Genomic DNA, 17,481 nt, shown 5'->3' with positions numbered 1-17,481 from the left:
GATGCAGACATCGCTCAGAGCTCCCAGTATGATTTTCCCGAGTTCAGTTTTGCAGTGTTTTAGTGCTTTACTACTTCCAGTGGGCCTTTGAATGCTCTGCTAAGTAGAGACGTGACATAATTACTAATGCGACCGAGTGTGCTGGCTGTTCCTGGTTCGTAATGATTAACGCGAGAAATCAATATAAACATAACTGCTTCGATTTCGAGGTTCAGTTGAAGCTTTCAAAGAAACTATCAAAGACCTCAGAACAACCGAAGACACATTTGGTCATCTCCGTATTGGTGAAGATTAAAGAGTCCCGCAAGTGTCAAGCTTGCACAAACACACACGAGAGAGAAACTCAGGACAGAATTTAAAGAAAGGGAGACGCAGACTATTTGAAGGCACTTTGCTAACCCAATGGCATGCTTAGGAATCGTGCATAGGACACATGTAGCAGAGGATGGTTTCGATCCATCGACCTCTGGGTTATGGGCCCAGCACGCTTCCGCTGCGCCACTCTGCTGACGGCCTCTCTGCGTGTGGCGCACAACTGCTCTTTTTATTTCCTACATAAGTGATGAAAGAGTTGAAAGTTTCAACGACAAACGCAGACGTCACTTTGAGCGCTTGGTGTTGTAGCACAAATCATCACATGCTGCTCTACACTGGATTATAAAAGCCGACACATTTTCCAAACATTTTAATGCTGGAGTCACACTGTAGTATTAATAACAGTGCGATACTCGAGGAGCGTAGTGGGATCGCGGTGGCTCATCAGACCGCCCCGGGACAGGGGGCCCGCGTCAGGATGGCCGAGCGGTCTAAGGCGCTGCGTTCAGGTCGCAGTCTCCCCTGGAGGCGTGGGTTCGAATCCCACTCCTGACAAAAAGCTTGCTCAGTGCCGTCTCCAGTCGGGTGCAAATGGGTGAAGCAGCCTGACGCAGGGAACGTGCGCCGATAGGCGTAGGTGTATCCCCTGCCTCTTCCGATTTAGCTCGTGCTCCATAGGATGGAAGCGGATGCTCTGGCTTTTTGACTCGAATATAACCTGATCACAACAGAAGGCCGTGCAGCCCAGTGCTGGTTTAAGAATGCCTCGTGTCTTCAGGCCCCTATTCCTTCAGGTTACCCCTTTGGAATAGTCGTCCGAAAAAGACGGGAAAGGAAAAGCATGTAAGCTCCCACACACTGCGTTAGCATTAGCGGTTGGAATCTGATGGGAGAAAAGCAACCTGGCTCGCCGTCAAGCAATCCATCCCTGGTCTCCCACGTGACAGGCGGGGATACGCACCACTATACTAACGAGGAGCGCTTGCTTGGCGCTTGAAGACACTTCCTCTTGCGGCTACTACTGTTTCCGGTTTCGTCTTTTCTTTTCATTCCTCCCAGAGGAGCGCATGAAAACGTTTCCATCTGCGCCATCCTCACCCCTCCAATGCTATGGTCCCTGCTCCTCCTGGTGCACTGCAAACACTCATTCAGCCGGTTCTTTCAGTTTGAATAATTAGGTCTTCAAAGGCTGGAAGTAGGGCGCAAGACATGCCAATGCCAAAAGCGTGGCTGTGTGCTTCCAGCTGTGAAATGTCACTGGTGGATGTTGAAGACATTACTTCCAAGGCAGCAGGTCCAAGCGATTTAGCGTTTGTACAAGAAGCAGGAAGAGAGAAACGGCACTCCGCCTTTTTCTGGGCAGGCCGAAGCGACAGGAGAAGGGCGCCGTAGTGGGCAGGATTCGAGCCGACGCGGGGAGACCCCAATGGCTTTCTAGCCCATCGCCTTAACCGCTCGGCCACGACTACAGGGAGCGCCGCCGCCGCCGGCTTGCGATCATTTAACACGGAGGGCGAGGCGGCGGCGGTAACCTTTTTCAATGTCGCTCTCCGTTTCCCCAGAAAAAAAGCCAAATGACATGCTAGCACTCGGACACCCTTCAGAAGACTGAAGGGTGGCTTAAAGCTGGAAGGATTAGGTCTCCCCGTTCCGACGCGACAATCGAACTTCCTTAGGCAGAGAGAAAGCAACATCGAGGAGCGTCAACAAGACTTTAGAAGCTGCGCCACACGCCACTTTCAGTCGCAGACACAGCAGTTTTAAAGGCAGGAATCGCCTTTGCGAACGCCATGAGAAACAGAACGCAAGCTCAGGTCCTGCGGTTTAACAAACAGCCACGGCTTTCATGCGACTGGACATTTCTTTTCTGGAGCGAATTCACTTTCAACTTCAAGAAATTCACACAACTTGCGAAATACGAAATACAAATCTGGCTCATCGCTGCACAAGAAATACCGCCGGCTGGCAAGAAAATGACAACGGTGTTTTTCCTTAACGAAAAACTTCCCATGGAGAAAAACAACGGCTGTGCGTCTCTGTCGGCTTGATTCAGTTTAATGCAAGTATTCATTCTCCTCCTGGAAAATACAGCTTGCGAAAGATGAAATACAATTCTTGGCTTTTCTGGGTGAGTGCAGAAGAAATCCTGCCGGCTGGCAGAAGAATTCCAGCCTTTTTTACTCTTTAACCAGAAACTTGCGAATGATACAAAGCAAGCGGGGTGCGTTTCTGTGCAGCTGTTAACTGAACAGCTGCTGCTTCAAGCCCACCCAGGGCTCATTCCGATTTCAACATCATGCCCCCTGAAGGTAGACTGGATTTCTTTGCGAAGCATTCACCTTTTGGACGTTTCAGGAAAGGTGCGTGTCGATGCCAGACTTGAAAAGCTTTCCATACAAAGAAACAACATAGTGCTTTTGATTGATGGGAAACGGCAAGAGCGGTTTGAGCAGCTCCGGCCTCTCAACCGCTTTACAATGTGATCGGCACCTCGGTAGCCAGTTTAGAAGGCTGAAAAGGATGCTGGAAGCACAGCGACGTTCTAAAACCAGCGCTTGAAAAGCATCTGCATACATAAAATGTCCATTTCCCCAAAGCTGAATCTGCATCTTCAGAAGATTGTCAGCTATACGTTTTCGTTCTTTGTTTCCTTTTTTTACGACAAGCTTTCGAGAAATGAACTGTCTATTGTGATGAAGGCTGCATTAGAAATTGTGCATCTAGCTTAGTTCAATGAAATCGGGAGGTGCACCTGTCTCAAGCGGATGGCTCTTTGCAGGCACACTACGGAAACCTGCGGGCGCAAGTTGGGAGAAGTGACTCTTGCAGAGTGTTGAGCTTCGAGAAGAGGGCTCCGCTCAGGAAGATATTTCCACATGTTGAAGAGTCGCTTTTCGCCCTTTCTTTCCCACATTTTTCCAGTGCGGTTATTGATCGCGTTCAAAATGTTTTCCCAACGTACGTGTTACCTGCAAAATCACAGTGAAACTGTTATGGCGAAAAGATTCCTAATAGTTATTGTATTAGAATAGCTCTCCAATTTCTTAGCCTTCGTACACGCAATGTTTAAGGAAACGCTAGAGTAAATGAAACTGTAAATAGACAGGAGCTCTTCTTAGTTTTCATACAAGTTATGATGGCTGCAGCTCCTATCTGCGTCCGGGTGACCGGAGCCAAGGGATTATCTGCGGAACCTTTGATTTATCTCTCGGGCAAGGAGCTAGATACGCCCTTTTCATCTCGGTTTGATCACACCTGTGCATTAAAACGCAGTGCTCGGTACCATCGAGGTGTAAGAGGTTCAAGGATGAGCGGGAAACTTTGTTAATAAGGAGACGGGCACCGCCCAACGTGGGGCTCGAACCCACGACCCTGAGATTAAGAGTCTCATGCTCTACCGACTGAGCTAGCCGGGCGCCGGTGGAGCTGGTGGTTAACTTGTCCCTGTTGACGGCAATTTGACAAGGTATACTTCCTGGCTTTTCATCATGTGCTGACCGGATTCGAGAGTAGCACACCCTGTTCTTTGTTGATTACTGTACCTCCAGCAGCGCAAATGTCAGTAATCATTGAAATGTACGACCTACAATCTCCTCAGCATGCCCGCGTGGACTCCTCAGTGATCATCCTTCTACGTTCTGCTGTAGTTTTCATGCAAGTGAAAACCGTGCTCCAAATAACAGCGGCACAGTTGTATCCTGCGGTAAGCATTCTTCTAATTCCATCGTTTTGCTCCAGGTAAAAGGTAGCGCATCATAGTGTTGATATTCCAAGGTTTCAGAGTCCGTATTGGATGGCTTGGATGCAGACATCACTCAGAGCTCCCAGTATGATTTTCCCGAGTTCAGTTTTGCAGTGTTTTAGTGCTTTACTACTTCCAGTGGGCCTTTGAATGCTCTGCTAAGTAGAGACGTGACATAATTACTAATGCGACCGAGTGTGCTGGCTGTTCCTGGTTCGTAATGATTAACGCGAGAAATCAATATAAACATAACTGCTTCGATTTCGAGGTTCAGTTGAAGCTTTCAAAGAAACTATCAAAGACCTCAGAACAACCGAAGACACATTTGGTCATCTCCGTATTGGTGAAGATTAAAGAGTCCCGCAAGTGTCAAGCTTGCACAAACACACACGAGAGAGAAACTCAGGACAGAATTTAAAGAAAGGGAGACGCAGACTATTTGAAGGCACTTTGCTAACCCAATGGCATGCTTAGGAATCGTGCATAGGACACATGTAGCAGAGGATGGTTTCGATCCATCGACCTCTGGGTTATGGGCCCAGCACGCTTCCGCTGCGCCACTCTGCTGACGGCCTCTCTGCGTGTGGCGCACAACTGCTCTTTTTATTTCCTACATAAGTGATGAAAGAGTTGAAAGTTTCAACGACAAACGCAGACGTCACTTTGAGCGCTTGGTGTTGTAGCACAAATCATCACATGCTGCTCTACACTGGATTATAAAAGCCGACACATTTTCCAAACATTTTAATGCTGGAGTCACACTGTAGTATTAATAACAGTGCGATACTCGAGGAGCGTAGTGGGATCGCGGTGGCTCATCAGACCGCCCCGGGACAGGGGGCCCGCGTCAGGATGGCCGAGCGGTCTAAGGCGCTGCGTTCAGGTCGCAGTCTCCCCTGGAGGCGTGGGTTCGAATCCCACTCCTGACAAAAAGCTTGCTCAGTGCCGTCTCCAGTCGGGTGCAAATGGGTGAAGCAGCCTGACGCAGGGAACGTGCGCCGATAGGCGTAGGTGTATCCCCTGCCTCTTCCGATTTAGCTCGTGCTCCATAGGATGGAAGCGGATGCTCTGGCTTTTTGACTCGAATATAACCTGATCACAACAGAAGGCCGTGCAGCCCAGTGCTGGTTTAAGAATGCCTCGTGTCTTCAGGCCCCTATTCCTTCAGGTTACCCCTTTGGAATAGTCGTCCGAAAAAGACGGGAAAGGAAAAGCATGTAAGCTCCCACACACTGCGTTAGCATTAGCGGTTGGAATCTGATGGGAGAAAAGCAACCTGGCTCGCCGTCAAGCAATCCATCCCTGGTCTCCCACGTGACAGGCGGGGATACGCACCACTATACTAACGAGGAGCGCTTGCTTGGCGCTTGAAGACACTTCCTCTTGCGGCTACTACTGTTTCCGGTTTCGTCTTTTCTTTTCATTCCTCCCAGAGGAGCGCATGAAAACGTTTCCATCTGCGCCATCCTCACCCCTCCAATGCTATGGTCCCTGCTCCTCCTGGTGCACTGCAAACACTCATTCAGCCGGTTCTTTCAGTTTGAATAATTAGGTCTTCAAAGGCTGGAAGTAGGGCGCAAGACATGCCAATGCCAAAAGCGTGGCTGTGTGCTTCCAGCTGTGAAATGTCACTGGTGGATGTTGAAGACATTACTTCCAAGGCAGCAGGTCCAAGCGATTTAGCGTTTGTACAAGAAGCAGGAAGAGAGAAACGGCACTCCGCCTTTTTCTGGGCAGGCCGAAGCGACAGGAGAAGGGCGCCGTAGTCGGCAGGATTCGAGCCGACGCGGGGAGACCCCAATGGCTTTCTAGCCCATCGCCTTAACCGCTCGGCCACGACTACAGGGAGCGCCGCCGCCGCCGGCTTGCGATCATTTAACACGGAGGGCGAGGCGGCGGCGGTAACCTTTTTCAATGTCGCTCTCCGTTTCCCCAGAAAAAAAGCCAAATGACATGCTAGCACTCGGACACCCTTCAGAAGACTGAAGGGTGGCTTAAAGCTGGAAGGATTAGGTCTCCCCGTTCCGACGCGACAATCGAACTTCCTTAGGCAGAGAGAAAGCAACATCGAGGAGCGTCAACAAGACTTTAGAAGCTGCGCCACACGCCACTTTCAGTCGCAGACACAGCAGTTTTAAAGGCAGGAATCGCCTTTGCGAACGCCATGAGAAACAGAACGCAAGCTCAGGTCCTGCGGTTTAACAAACAGCCACGGCTTTCATGCGACTGGACATTTCTTTTCTGGAGCGAATTCACTTTCAACTTCAAGAAATTCACACAACTTGCGAAATACGAAATACAAATCTGGCTCATCGCTGCACAAGAAATACCGCCGGCTGGCAAGAAAATGACAACGGTGTTTTTCCTTAACGAAAAACTTCCCATGGAGAAAAACAACGGCTGTGCGTCTCTGTCGGCTTGATTCAGTTTAATGCAAGTATTCATTCTCCTCCTGGAAAATACAGCTTGCGAAAGATGAAATACAATTCTTGGCTTTTCTGGGTGAGTGCAGAAGAAATCCTGCCGGCTGGCAGAAGAATTCCAGCCTTTTTTACTCTTTAACCAGAAACTTGCGAATGATACAAAGCAAGCGGGGTGCGTTTCTGTGCAGCTGTTAACTGAACAGCTGCTGCTTCAAGCCCACCCAGGGCTCATTCCGATTTCAACATCATGCCCCCTGAAGGTAGACTGGATTTCTTTGCGAAGCATTCACCTTTTGGACGTTTCAGGAAAGGTGCGTGTCGATGCCAGACTTGAAAAGCTTTCCATACAAAGAAACAACATAGTGCTTTTGATTGATGGGAAACGGCAAGAGCGGTTTGAGCAGCTCCGGCCTCTCAACCGCTTTACAATGTGATCGGCACCTCGGTAGCCAGTTTAGAAGGCTGAAAAGGATGCTGGAAGCACAGCGACGTTCTAAAACCAGCGCTTGAAAAGCATCTGCATACATAAAATGTCCATTTCCCCAAAGCTGAATCTGCATCTTCAGAAGATTGTCAGCTATACGTTTTCGTTCTTTGTTTCCTTTTTTTACGACAAGCTTTCGAGAAATGAACTGTCTATTGTGATGAAGGCTGCATTAGAAATTGTGCATCTAGCTTAGTTCAATGAAATCGGGAGGTGCACCTGTCTCAAGCGGATGGCTCTTTGCAGGCACACTACGGAAACCTGCGGGCGCAAGTTGGGAGAAGTGACTCTTGCAGAGTGTTGAGCTTCGAGAAGAGGGCTCCGCTCAGGAAGATATTTCCACATGTTGAAGAGTCGCTTTTCGCCCTTTCTTTCCCACATTTTTCCAGTGCGGTTATTGATCGCGTTCAAAATGTTTTCCCAACGTACGTGTTACCTGCAAAATCACAGTGAAACTGTTATGGCGAAAAGATTCCTAATAGTTATTGTATTAGAATAGCTCTCCAATTTCTTAGCCTTCGTACACGCAATGTTTAAGGAAACGCTAGAGTAAATGAAACTGTAAATAGACAGGAGCTCTTCTTAGTTTTCATACAAGTTATGATGGCTGCAGCTCCTATCTGCGTCCGGGTGACCGGAGCCAAGGGATTATCTGCGGAACCTTTGATTTATCTCTCGGGCAAGGAGCTAGATACGCCCTTTTCATCTCGGTTTGATCACACCTGTGCATTAAAACGCAGTGCTCGGTACCATCGAGGTGTAAGAGGTTCAAGGATGAGCGGGAAACTTTGTTAATAAGGAGACGGGCACCGCCCAACGTGGGGCTCGAACCCACGACCCTGAGATTAAGAGTCTCATGCTCTACCGACTGAGCTAGCCGGGCGCCGGTGGAGCTGGTGGTTAACTTGTCCCTGTTGACGGCAATTTGACAAGGTATACTTCCTGGCTTTTCATCATGTGCTGACCGGATTCGAGAGTAGCACACCCTGTTCTTTGTTGATTACTGTACCTCCAGCAGCGCAAATGTCAGTAATCATTGAAATGTACGACCTACAATCTCCTCAGCATGCCCGCGTGGACTCCTCAGTGATCATCCTTCTACGTTCTGCTGTAGTTTTCATGCAAGTGAAAACCGTGCTCCAAATAACAGCGGCACAGTTGTATCCTGCGGTAAGCATTCTTCTAATTCCATCGTTTTGCTCCAGGTAAAAGGTAGCGCATCATAGTGTTGATATTCCAAGGTTTCAGAGTCCGTATTGGATGGCTTGGATGCAGACATCACTCAGAGCTCCCAGTATGATTTTCCCGAGTTCAGTTTTGCAGTGTTTTAGTGCTTTACTACTTCCAGTGGGCCTTTGAATGCTCTGCTAAGTAGAGACGTGACATAATTACTAATGCGACCGAGTGTGCTGGCTGTTCCTGGTTCGTAATGATTAACGCGAGAAATCAATATAAACATAACTGCTTCGATTTCGAGGTTCAGTTGAAGCTTTCAAAGAAACTATCAAAGACCTCAGAACAACCGAAGACACATTTGGTCATCTCCGTATTGGTGAAGATTAAAGAGTCCCGCAAGTGTCAAGCTTGCACAAACACACACGAGAGAGAAACTCAGGACAGAATTTAAAGAAAGGGAGACGCAGACTATTTGAAGGCACTTTGCTAACCCAATGGCATGCTTAGGAATCGTGCATAGGACACATGTAGCAGAGGATGGTTTCGATCCATCGACCTCTGGGTTATGGGCCCAGCACGCTTCCGCTGCGCCACTCTGCTGACGGCCTCTCTGCGTGTGGCGCACAACTGCTCTTTTTATTTCCTACATAAGTGATGAAAGAGTTGAAAGTTTCAACGACAAACGCAGACGTCACTTTGAGCGCTTGGTGTTGTAGCACAAATCATCACATGCTGCTCTACACTGGATTATAAAAGCCGACACATTTTCCAAACATTTTAATGCTGGAGTCACACTGTAGTATTAATAACAGTGCGATACTCGAGGAGCGTAGTGGGATCGCGGTGGCTCATCAGACCGCCCCGGGACAGGGGGCCCGCGTCAGGATGGCCGAGCGGTCTAAGGCGCTGCGTTCAGGTCGCAGTCTCCCCTGGAGGCGTGGGTTCGAATCCCACTCCTGACAAAAAGCTTGCTCAGTGCCGTCTCCAGTCGGGTGCAAATGGGTGAAGCAGCCTGACGCAGGGAACGTGCGCCGATAGGCGTAGGTGTATCCCCTGCCTCTTCCGATTTAGCTCGTGCTCCATAGGATGGAAGCGGATGCTCTGGCTTTTTGACTCGAATATAACCTGATCACAACAGAAGGCCGTGCAGCCCAGTGCTGGTTTAAGAATGCCTCGTGTCTTCAGGCCCCTATTCCTTCAGGTTACCCCTTTGGAATAGTCGTCCGAAAAAGACGGGAAAGGAAAAGCATGTAAGCTCCCACACACTGCGTTAGCATTAGCGGTTGGAATCTGATGGGAGAAAAGCAACCTGGCTCGCCGTCAAGCAATCCATCCCTGGTCTCCCACGTGACAGGCGGGGATACGCACCACTATACTAACGAGGAGCGCTTGCTTGGCGCTTGAAGACACTTCCTCTTGCGGCTACTACTGTTTCCGGTTTCGTCTTTTCTTTTCATTCCTCCCAGAGGAGCGCATGAAAACGTTTCCATCTGCGCCATCCTCACCCCTCCAATGCTATGGTCCCTGCTCCTCCTGGTGCACTGCAAACACTCATTCAGCCGGTTCTTTCAGTTTGAATAATTAGGTCTTCAAAGGCTGGAAGTAGGGCGCAAGACATGCCAATGCCAAAAGCGTGGCTGTGTGCTTCCAGCTGTGAAATGTCACTGGTGGATGTTGAAGACATTACTTCCAAGGCAGCAGGTCCAAGCGATTTAGCGTTTGTACAAGAAGCAGGAAGAGAGAAACGGCACTCCGCCTTTTTCTGGGCAGGCCGAAGCGACAGGAGAAGGGCGCCGTAGTCGGCAGGATTCGAGCCGACGCGGGGAGACCCCAATGGCTTTCTAGCCCATCGCCTTAACCGCTCGGCCACGACTACAGGGAGCGCCGCCGCCGCCGGCTTGCGATCATTTAACACGGAGGGCGAGGCGGCGGCGGTAACCTTTTTCAATGTCGCTCTCCGTTTCCCCAGAAAAAAAGCCAAATGACATGCTAGCACTCGGACACCCTTCAGAAGACTGAAGGGTGGCTTAAAGCTGGAAGGATTAGGTCTCCCCGTTCCGACGCGACAATCGAACTTCCTTAGGCAGAGAGAAAGCAACATCGAGGAGCGTCAACAAGACTTTAGAAGCTGCGCCACACGCCACTTTCAGTCGCAGACACAGCAGTTTTAAAGGCAGGAATCGCCTTTGCGAACGCCATGAGAAACAGAACGCAAGCTCAGGTCCTGCGGTTTAACAAACAGCCACGGCTTTCATGCGACTGGACATTTCTTTTCTGGAGCGAATTCACTTTCAACTTCAAGAAATTCACACAACTTGCGAAATACGAAATACAAATCTGGCTCATCGCTGCACAAGAAATACCGCCGGCTGGCAAGAAAATGACAACGGTGTTTTTCCTTAACGAAAAACTTCCCATGGAGAAAAACAACGGCTGTGCGTCTCTGTCGGCTTGATTCAGTTTAATGCAAGTATTCATTCTCCTCCTGGAAAATACAGCTTGCGAAAGATGAAATACAATTCTTGGCTTTTCTGGGTGAGTGCAGAAGAAATCCTGCCGGCTGGCAGAAGAATTCCAGCCTTTTTTACTCTTTAACCAGAAACTTGCGAATGATACAAAGCAAGCGGGGTGCGTTTCTGTGCAGCTGTTAACTGAACAGCTGCTGCTTCAAGCCCACCCAGGGCTCATTCCGATTTCAACATCATGCCCCCTGAAGGTAGACTGGATTTCTTTGCGAAGCATTCACCTTTTGGACGTTTCAGGAAAGGTGCGTGTCGATGCCAGACTTGAAAAGCTTTCCATACAAAGAAACAACATAGTGCTTTTGATTGATGGGAAACGGCAAGAGCGGTTTGAGCAGCTCCGGCCTCTCAACCGCTTTACAATGTGATCGGCACCTCGGTAGCCAGTTTAGAAGGCTGAAAAGGATGCTGGAAGCACAGCGACGTTCTAAAACCAGCGCTTGAAAAGCATCTGCATACATAAAATGTCCATTTCCCCAAAGCTGAATCTGCATCTTCAGAAGATTGTCAGCTATACGTTTTCGTTCTTTGTTTCCTTTTTTTACGACAAGCTTTCGAGAAATGAACTGTCTATTGTGATGAAGGCTGCATTAGAAATTGTGCATCTAGCTTAGTTCAATGAAATCGGGAGGTGCACCTGTCTCAAGCGGATGGCTCTTTGCAGGCACACTACGGAAACCTGCGGGCGCAAGTTGGGAGAAGTGACTCTTGCAGAGTGTTGAGCTTCGAGAAGAGGGCTCCGCTCAGGAAGATATTTCCACATGTTGAAGAGTCGCTTTTCGCCCTTTCTTTCCCACATTTTTCCAGTGCGGTTATTGATCGCGTTCAAAATGTTTTCCCAACGTACGTGTTACCTGCAAAATCACAGTGAAACTGTTATGGCGAAAAGATTCCTAATAGTTATTGTATTAGAATAGCTCTCCAATTTCTTAGCCTTCGTACACGCAATGTTTAAGGAAACGCTAGAGTAAATGAAACTGTAAATAGACAGGAGCTCTTCTTAGTTTTCATACAAGTTATGATGGCTGCAGCTCCTATCTGCGTCCGGGTGACCGGAGCCAAGGGATTATCTGCGGAACCTTTGATTTATCTCTCGGGCAAGGAGCTAGATACGCCCTTTTCATCTCGGTTTGATCACACCTGTGCATTAAAACGCAGTGCTCGGTACCATCGAGGTGTAAGAGGTTCAAGGATGAGCGGGAAACTTTGTTAATAAGGAGACGGGCACCGCCCAACGTGGGGCTCGAACCCACGACCCTGAGATTAAGAGTCTCATGCTCTACCGACTGAGCTAGCCGGGCGCCGGTGGAGCTGGTGGTTAACTTGTCCCTGTTGACGGCAATTTGACAAGGTATACTTCCTGGCTTTTCATCATGTGCTGACCGGATTCGAGAGTAGCACACCCTGTTCTTTGTTGATTACTGTACCTCCAGCAGCGCAAATGTCAGTAATCATTGAAATGTACGACCTACAATCTCCTCAGCATGCCCGCGTGGACTCCTCAGTGATCATCCTTCTACGTTCTGCTGTAGTTTTCATGCAAGTGAAAACCGTGCTCCAAATAACAGCGGCACAGTTGTATCCTGCGGTAAGCATTCTTCTAATTCCATCGTTTTGCTCCAGGTAAAAGGTAGCGCATCATAGTGTTGATATTCCAAGGTTTCAGAGTCCGTATTGGATGGCTTGGATGCAGACATCGCTCAGAGCTCCCAGTATGATTTTCCCGAGTTCAGTTTTGCAGTGTTTTAGTGCTTTACTACTTCCAGTGGGCCTTTGAATGCTCTGCTAAGTAGAGACGTGACATAATTACTAATGCGACCGAGTGTGCTGGCTGTTCCTGGTTCGTAATGATTAACGCGAGAAATCAATATAAACATAACTGCTTCGATTTCGAGGTTCAGTTGAAGCTTTCAAAGAAACTATCAAAGACCTCAGAACAACCGAAGACACATTTGGTCATCTCCGTATTGGTGAAGATTAAAGAGTCCCGCAAGTGTCAAGCTTGCACAAACACACACGAGAGAGAAACTCAGGACAGAATTTAAAGAAAGGGAGACGCAGACTATTTGAAGGCACTTTGCTAACCCAATGGCATGCTTAGGAATCGTGCATAGGACACATGTAGCAGAGGATGGTTTCGATCCATCGACCTCTGGGTTATGGGCCCAGCACGCTTCCGCTGCGCCACTCTGCTGACGGCCTCTCTGCGTGTGGCGCACAACTGCTCTTTTTATTTCCTACATAAGTGATGAAAGAGTTGAAAGTTTCAACGACAAACGCAGACGTCACTTTGAGCGCTTGGTGTTGTAGCACAAATCATCACATGCTGCTCTACACTGGATTATAAAAGCCGACACATTTTCCAAACATTTTAATGCTGGAGTCACACTGTAGTATTAATAACAGTGCGATACTCGAGGAGCGTAGTGGGATCGCGGTGGCTCATCAGACCGCCCCGGGACAGGGGGCCCGCGTCAGGATGGCCGAGCGGTCTAAGGCGCTGCGTTCAGGTCGCAGTCTCCCCTGGAGGCGTGGGTTCGAATCCCACTCCTGACAAAAAGCTTGCTCAGTGCCGTCTCCAGTCGGGTGCAAATGGGTGAAGCAGCCTGACGCAGGGAACGTGCGCCGATAGGCGTAGGTGTATCCCCTGCCTCTTCCGATTTAGCTCGTGCTCCATAGGATGGAAGCGGATGCTCTGGCTTTTTGACTCGAATATAACCTGATCACAACAGAAGGCCGTGCAGCCCAGTGCTGGTTTAAGAATGCCTCGTGTCTTCAGGCCCCTATTCCTTCAGGTTACCCCTTTGGAATAGTCGTCCGAAAAAGACGGGAAAGGAAAAGCATGTAAGCTCCCACACACTGCGTTAGCATTAGCGGTTGGAATCTGATGGGAGAAAAGCAACCTGGCTCGCCGTCAAGCAATCCATCCCTGGTCTCCCACGTGACAGGCGGGGATACGCACCACTATACTAACGAGGAGCGCTTGCTTGGCGCTTGAAGACACTTCCTCTTGCGGCTACTACTGTTTCCGGTTTCGTCTTTTCTTTTCATTCCTCCCAGAGGAGCGCATGAAAACGTTTCCATCTGCGCCATCCTCACCCCTCCAATGCTATGGTCCCTGCTCCTCCTGGTGCACTGCAAACACTCATTCAGCCGGTTCTTTCAGTTTGAATAATTAGGTCTTCAAAGGCTGGAAGTAGGGCGCAAGACATGCCAATGCCAAAAGCGTGGCTGTGTGCTTCCAGCTGTGAAATGTCACTGGTGGATGTTGAAGACATTACTTCCAAGGCAGCAGGTCCAAGCGATTTAGCGTTTGTACAAGAAGCAGGAAGAGAGAAACGGCACTCCGCCTTTTTCTGGGCAGGCCGAAGCGACAGGAGAAGGGCGCCGTAGTCGGCAGGATTCGAGCCGACGCGGGGAGACCCCAATGGCTTTCTAGCCCATCGCCTTAACCGCTCGGCCACGACTACAGGGAGCGCCGCCGCCGCCGGCTTGCGATCATTTAACACGGAGGGCGAGGCGGCGGCGGTAACCTTTTTCAATGTCGCTCTCCGTTTCCCCAGAAAAAAAGCCAAATGACATGCTAGCACTCGGACACCCTTCAGAAGACTGAAGGGTGGCTTAAAGCTGGAAGGATTAGGTCTCCCCGTTCCGACGCGACAATCGAACTTCCTTAGGCAGAGAGAAAGCAACATCGAGGAGCGTCAACAAGACTTTAGAAGCTGCGCCACACGCCACTTTCAGTCGCAGACACAGCAGTTTTAAAGGCAGGAATCGCCTTTGCGAACGCCATGAGAAACAGAACGCAAGCTCAGGTCCTGCGGTTTAACAAACAGCCACGGCTTTCATGCGACTGGACATTTCTTTTCTGGAGCGAATTCACTTTCAACTTCAAGAAATTCACACAACTTGCGAAATACGAAATACAAATCTGGCTCATCGCTGCACAAGAAATACCGCCGGCTGGCAAGAAAATGACAACGGTGTTTTTCCTTAACGAAAAACTTCCCATGGAGAAAAACAACGGCTGTGCGTCTCTGTCGGCTTGATTCAGTTTAATGCAAGTATTCATTCTCCTCCTGGAAAATACAGCTTGCGAAAGATGAAATACAATTCTTGGCTTTTCTGGGTGAGTGCAGAAGAAATCCTGCCGGCTGGCAGAAGAATTCCAGCCTTTTTTACTCTTTAACCAGAAACTTGCGAATGATACAAAGCAAGCGGGGTGCGTTTCTGTGCAGCTGTTAACTGAACAGCTGCTGCTTCAAGCCCACCCAGGGCTCATTCCGATTTCAACATCATGCCCCCTGAAGGTAGACTGGATTTCTTTGCGAAGCATTCACCTTTTGGACGTTTCAGGAAAGGTGCGTGTCGATGCCAGACTTGAAAAGCTTTCCATACAAAGAAACAACATAGTGCTTTTGATTGATGGGAAACGGCAAGAGCGGTTTGAGCAGCTCCGGCCTCTCAACCGCTTTACAATGTGATCGGCACCTCGGTAGCCAGTTTAGAAGGCTGAAAAGGATGCTGGAAGCACAGCGACGTTCTAAAACCAGCGCTTGAAAAGCATCTGCATACATAAAATGTCCATTTCCCCAAAGCTGAATCTGCATCTTCAGAAGATTGTCAGCTATACGTTTTCGTTCTTTGTTTCCTTTTTTTACGACAAGCTTTCGAGAAATGAACTGTCTATTGTGATGAAGGCTGCATTAGAAATTGTGCATCTAGCTTAGTTCAATGAAATCGGGAGGTGCACCTGTCTCAAGCGGATGGCTCTTTGCAGGCACACTACGGAAACCTGCGGGCGCAAGTTGGGAGAAGTGACTCTTGCAGAGTGTTGAGCTTCGAGAAGAGGGCTCCGCTCAGGAAGATATTTCCACATGTTGAAGAGTCGCTTTTCGCCCTTTCTTTCCCACATTTTTCCAGTGCGGTTATTGATCGCGTTCAAAATGTTTTCCCAACGTACGTGTTACCTGCAAAATCACAGTGAAACTGTTATGGCGAAAAGATTCCTAATAGTTATTGTATTAGAATAGCTCTCCAATTTCTTAGCCTTCGTACACGCAATGTTTAAGGAAACGCTAGAGTAAATGAAACTGTAAATAGACAGGAGCTCTTCTTAGTTTTCATACAAGTTATGATGGCTGCAGCTCCTATCTGCGTCCGGGTGACCGGAGCCAAGGGATTATCTGCGGAACCTTTGATTTATCTCTCGGGCAAGGAGCTAGATACGCCCTTTTCATCTCGGTTTGATCACACCTGTGCATTAAAACGCAGTGCTCGGTACCATCGAGGTGTAAGAGGTTCAAGGATGAGCGGGAAACTTTGTTAATAAGGAGACGGGCACCGCCCAACGTGGGGCTCGAACCCACGACCCTGAGATTAAGAGTCTCATGCTCTACCGACTGAGCTAGCCGGGCGCCGGTGGAGCTGGTGGTTAACTTGTCCCTGTTGACGGCAATTTGACAAGGTATACTTCCTGGCTTTTCATCATGTGCTGACCGGATTCGAGAGTAGCACACCCTGTTCTTTGTTGATTACTGTACCTCCAGCAGCGCAAATGTCAGTAATCATTGAAATGTACGACCTACAATCTCCTCAGCATGCCCGCGTGGACTCCTCAGTGATCATCCTTCTACGTTCTGCTGTAGTTTTCATGCAAGTGAAAACCGTGCTCCAAATAACAGCGGCACAGTTGTATCCTGCGGTAAGCATTCTTCTAATTCCATCGTTTTGCTCCAGGTAAAAGGTAGCGCATCATAGTGTTGATATTCCAAGGTTTCAGAGTCCGTATTGGATGGCTTGGATGCAGACATCGCTCAGAGCTCCCAGTATGATTTTCCCGAGTTCAGTTTTGCAGTGTTTTAGTGCTTTACTACTTCCAGTGGGCCTTTGAATGCTCTGCTAAGTAGAGACGTGACATAATTACTAATGCGACCGAGTGTGCTGGCTGTTCCTGGTTCGTAATGATTAACGCGAGAAATCAATATAAACATAACTGCTTCGATTTCGAGGTTCAGTTGAAGCTTTCAAAGAAACTATCAAAGACCTCAGAACAACCGAAGACACATTTGGTCATCTCCGTATTGGTGAAGATTAAAGAGTCCCGCAAGTGTCAAGCTTGCACAAACACACACGAGAGAGAAACTCAGGACAGAATTTAAAGAAAGGGAGACGCAGACTATTTGAAGGCACTTTGCTAACCCAATGGCATGCTTAGGAATCGTGCATAGGACACATGTAGCAGAGGATGGTTTCGATCCATCGACCTCTGGGTTATGGGCCCAGCACGCTTCCGCTGCGCCACTCTGCTGACGGCCTCTCTGCGTGTGGCGCACAACTGCTCTTTTTATTTCCTACATAAGTGATGAAAGAGTTGAAAGTTTCAACGACAAACGCAGACGTCACTTTGAGCGCTTGGTGTTGTAGCACAAATCATCACATGCTGCTCTACACTGGATTATAAAAGCCGACACATTTTCCAAACATTTTAATGCTGGAGTCACACTGTAGTATTAATAACAGTGCGATACTCGAGGAGCGTAGTGGGATCGCGGTGGCTCATCAGACCGCCCCGGGACAGGGGGCCCGCGTCAGGATGGCCGAGCGGTCTAAGGCGCTGCGTTCAGGTCGCAGTCTCCCCTGGAGGCGTGGGTTCGAATCCCACTCCTGACAAAAAGCTTGCTCAGTGCCGTCTCCAGTCGGGTGCAAATGGGTGAAGCAGCCTGACGCAGGGAACGTGCGCCGATAGGCGTAGGTGTATCCCCTGCCTCTTCCGATTTAGCTCGTGCTCCATAGGATGGAAGCGGATGCTCTGGCTTT

The 17,481-nt window shown here is 48.9% G+C and overlaps 9 non-coding genes across 9 annotated transcripts; 5 read left to right on the top strand and 4 right to left on the bottom strand.

Annotated features, from left to right (window-relative positions):
* The first annotated feature begins 787 nt into the window (after positions 1–787).
* Positions 788–870, top strand: trnal-cag (transfer RNA leucine (anticodon CAG)). The gene has a single exon. It is a non-coding gene; the product is annotated as a tRNA-Leu (tRNA).
* A 2,788-nt stretch (positions 871–3,658) lies between these two features.
* On the bottom strand, positions 3,659–3,731 carry trnak-cuu (transfer RNA lysine (anticodon CUU)). The gene has a single exon. It is a non-coding gene; the product is annotated as a tRNA-Lys (tRNA).
* Positions 3,732–4,903: 1,172 nt separating this feature from the next.
* Positions 4,904–4,986, top strand: trnal-cag (transfer RNA leucine (anticodon CAG)). The gene has a single exon. It is a non-coding gene; the product is annotated as a tRNA-Leu (tRNA).
* A 2,788-nt stretch (positions 4,987–7,774) lies between these two features.
* On the bottom strand, positions 7,775–7,847 carry trnak-cuu (transfer RNA lysine (anticodon CUU)). Its single transcript has one exon. It is a non-coding gene; the product is annotated as a tRNA-Lys (tRNA).
* Positions 7,848–9,019: 1,172 nt separating this feature from the next.
* On the top strand, positions 9,020–9,102 carry trnal-cag (transfer RNA leucine (anticodon CAG)). Its single transcript has one exon. It is a non-coding gene; the product is annotated as a tRNA-Leu (tRNA).
* A 2,788-nt stretch (positions 9,103–11,890) lies between these two features.
* trnak-cuu (transfer RNA lysine (anticodon CUU)) lies at positions 11,891–11,963 on the bottom strand. The gene has a single exon. It is a non-coding gene; the product is annotated as a tRNA-Lys (tRNA).
* A 1,172-nt stretch (positions 11,964–13,135) lies between these two features.
* trnal-cag (transfer RNA leucine (anticodon CAG)) lies at positions 13,136–13,218 on the top strand. The gene has a single exon. It is a non-coding gene; the product is annotated as a tRNA-Leu (tRNA).
* A 2,788-nt stretch (positions 13,219–16,006) lies between these two features.
* Positions 16,007–16,079, bottom strand: trnak-cuu (transfer RNA lysine (anticodon CUU)). The gene has a single exon. It is a non-coding gene; the product is annotated as a tRNA-Lys (tRNA).
* A 1,172-nt stretch (positions 16,080–17,251) lies between these two features.
* trnal-cag (transfer RNA leucine (anticodon CAG)) lies at positions 17,252–17,334 on the top strand. The gene has a single exon. It is a non-coding gene; the product is annotated as a tRNA-Leu (tRNA).
* The last annotated feature ends 147 nt before the right edge of the window (positions 17,335–17,481 follow it).

Source organism: Lepisosteus platostomus, chromosome 26, assembly GCF_059453375.1.
Source record: "Lepisosteus platostomus isolate fLepPlt1 chromosome 26, fLepPlt1.hap1, whole genome shotgun sequence".
Taxonomy (NCBI): Eukaryota; Metazoa; Chordata; class Actinopteri; order Semionotiformes; family Lepisosteidae; genus Lepisosteus; species Lepisosteus platostomus.
The sequence above is the reverse complement of the archived record's forward strand: the minus strand, read 5'-3'. Positions and strand labels throughout refer to the sequence as shown.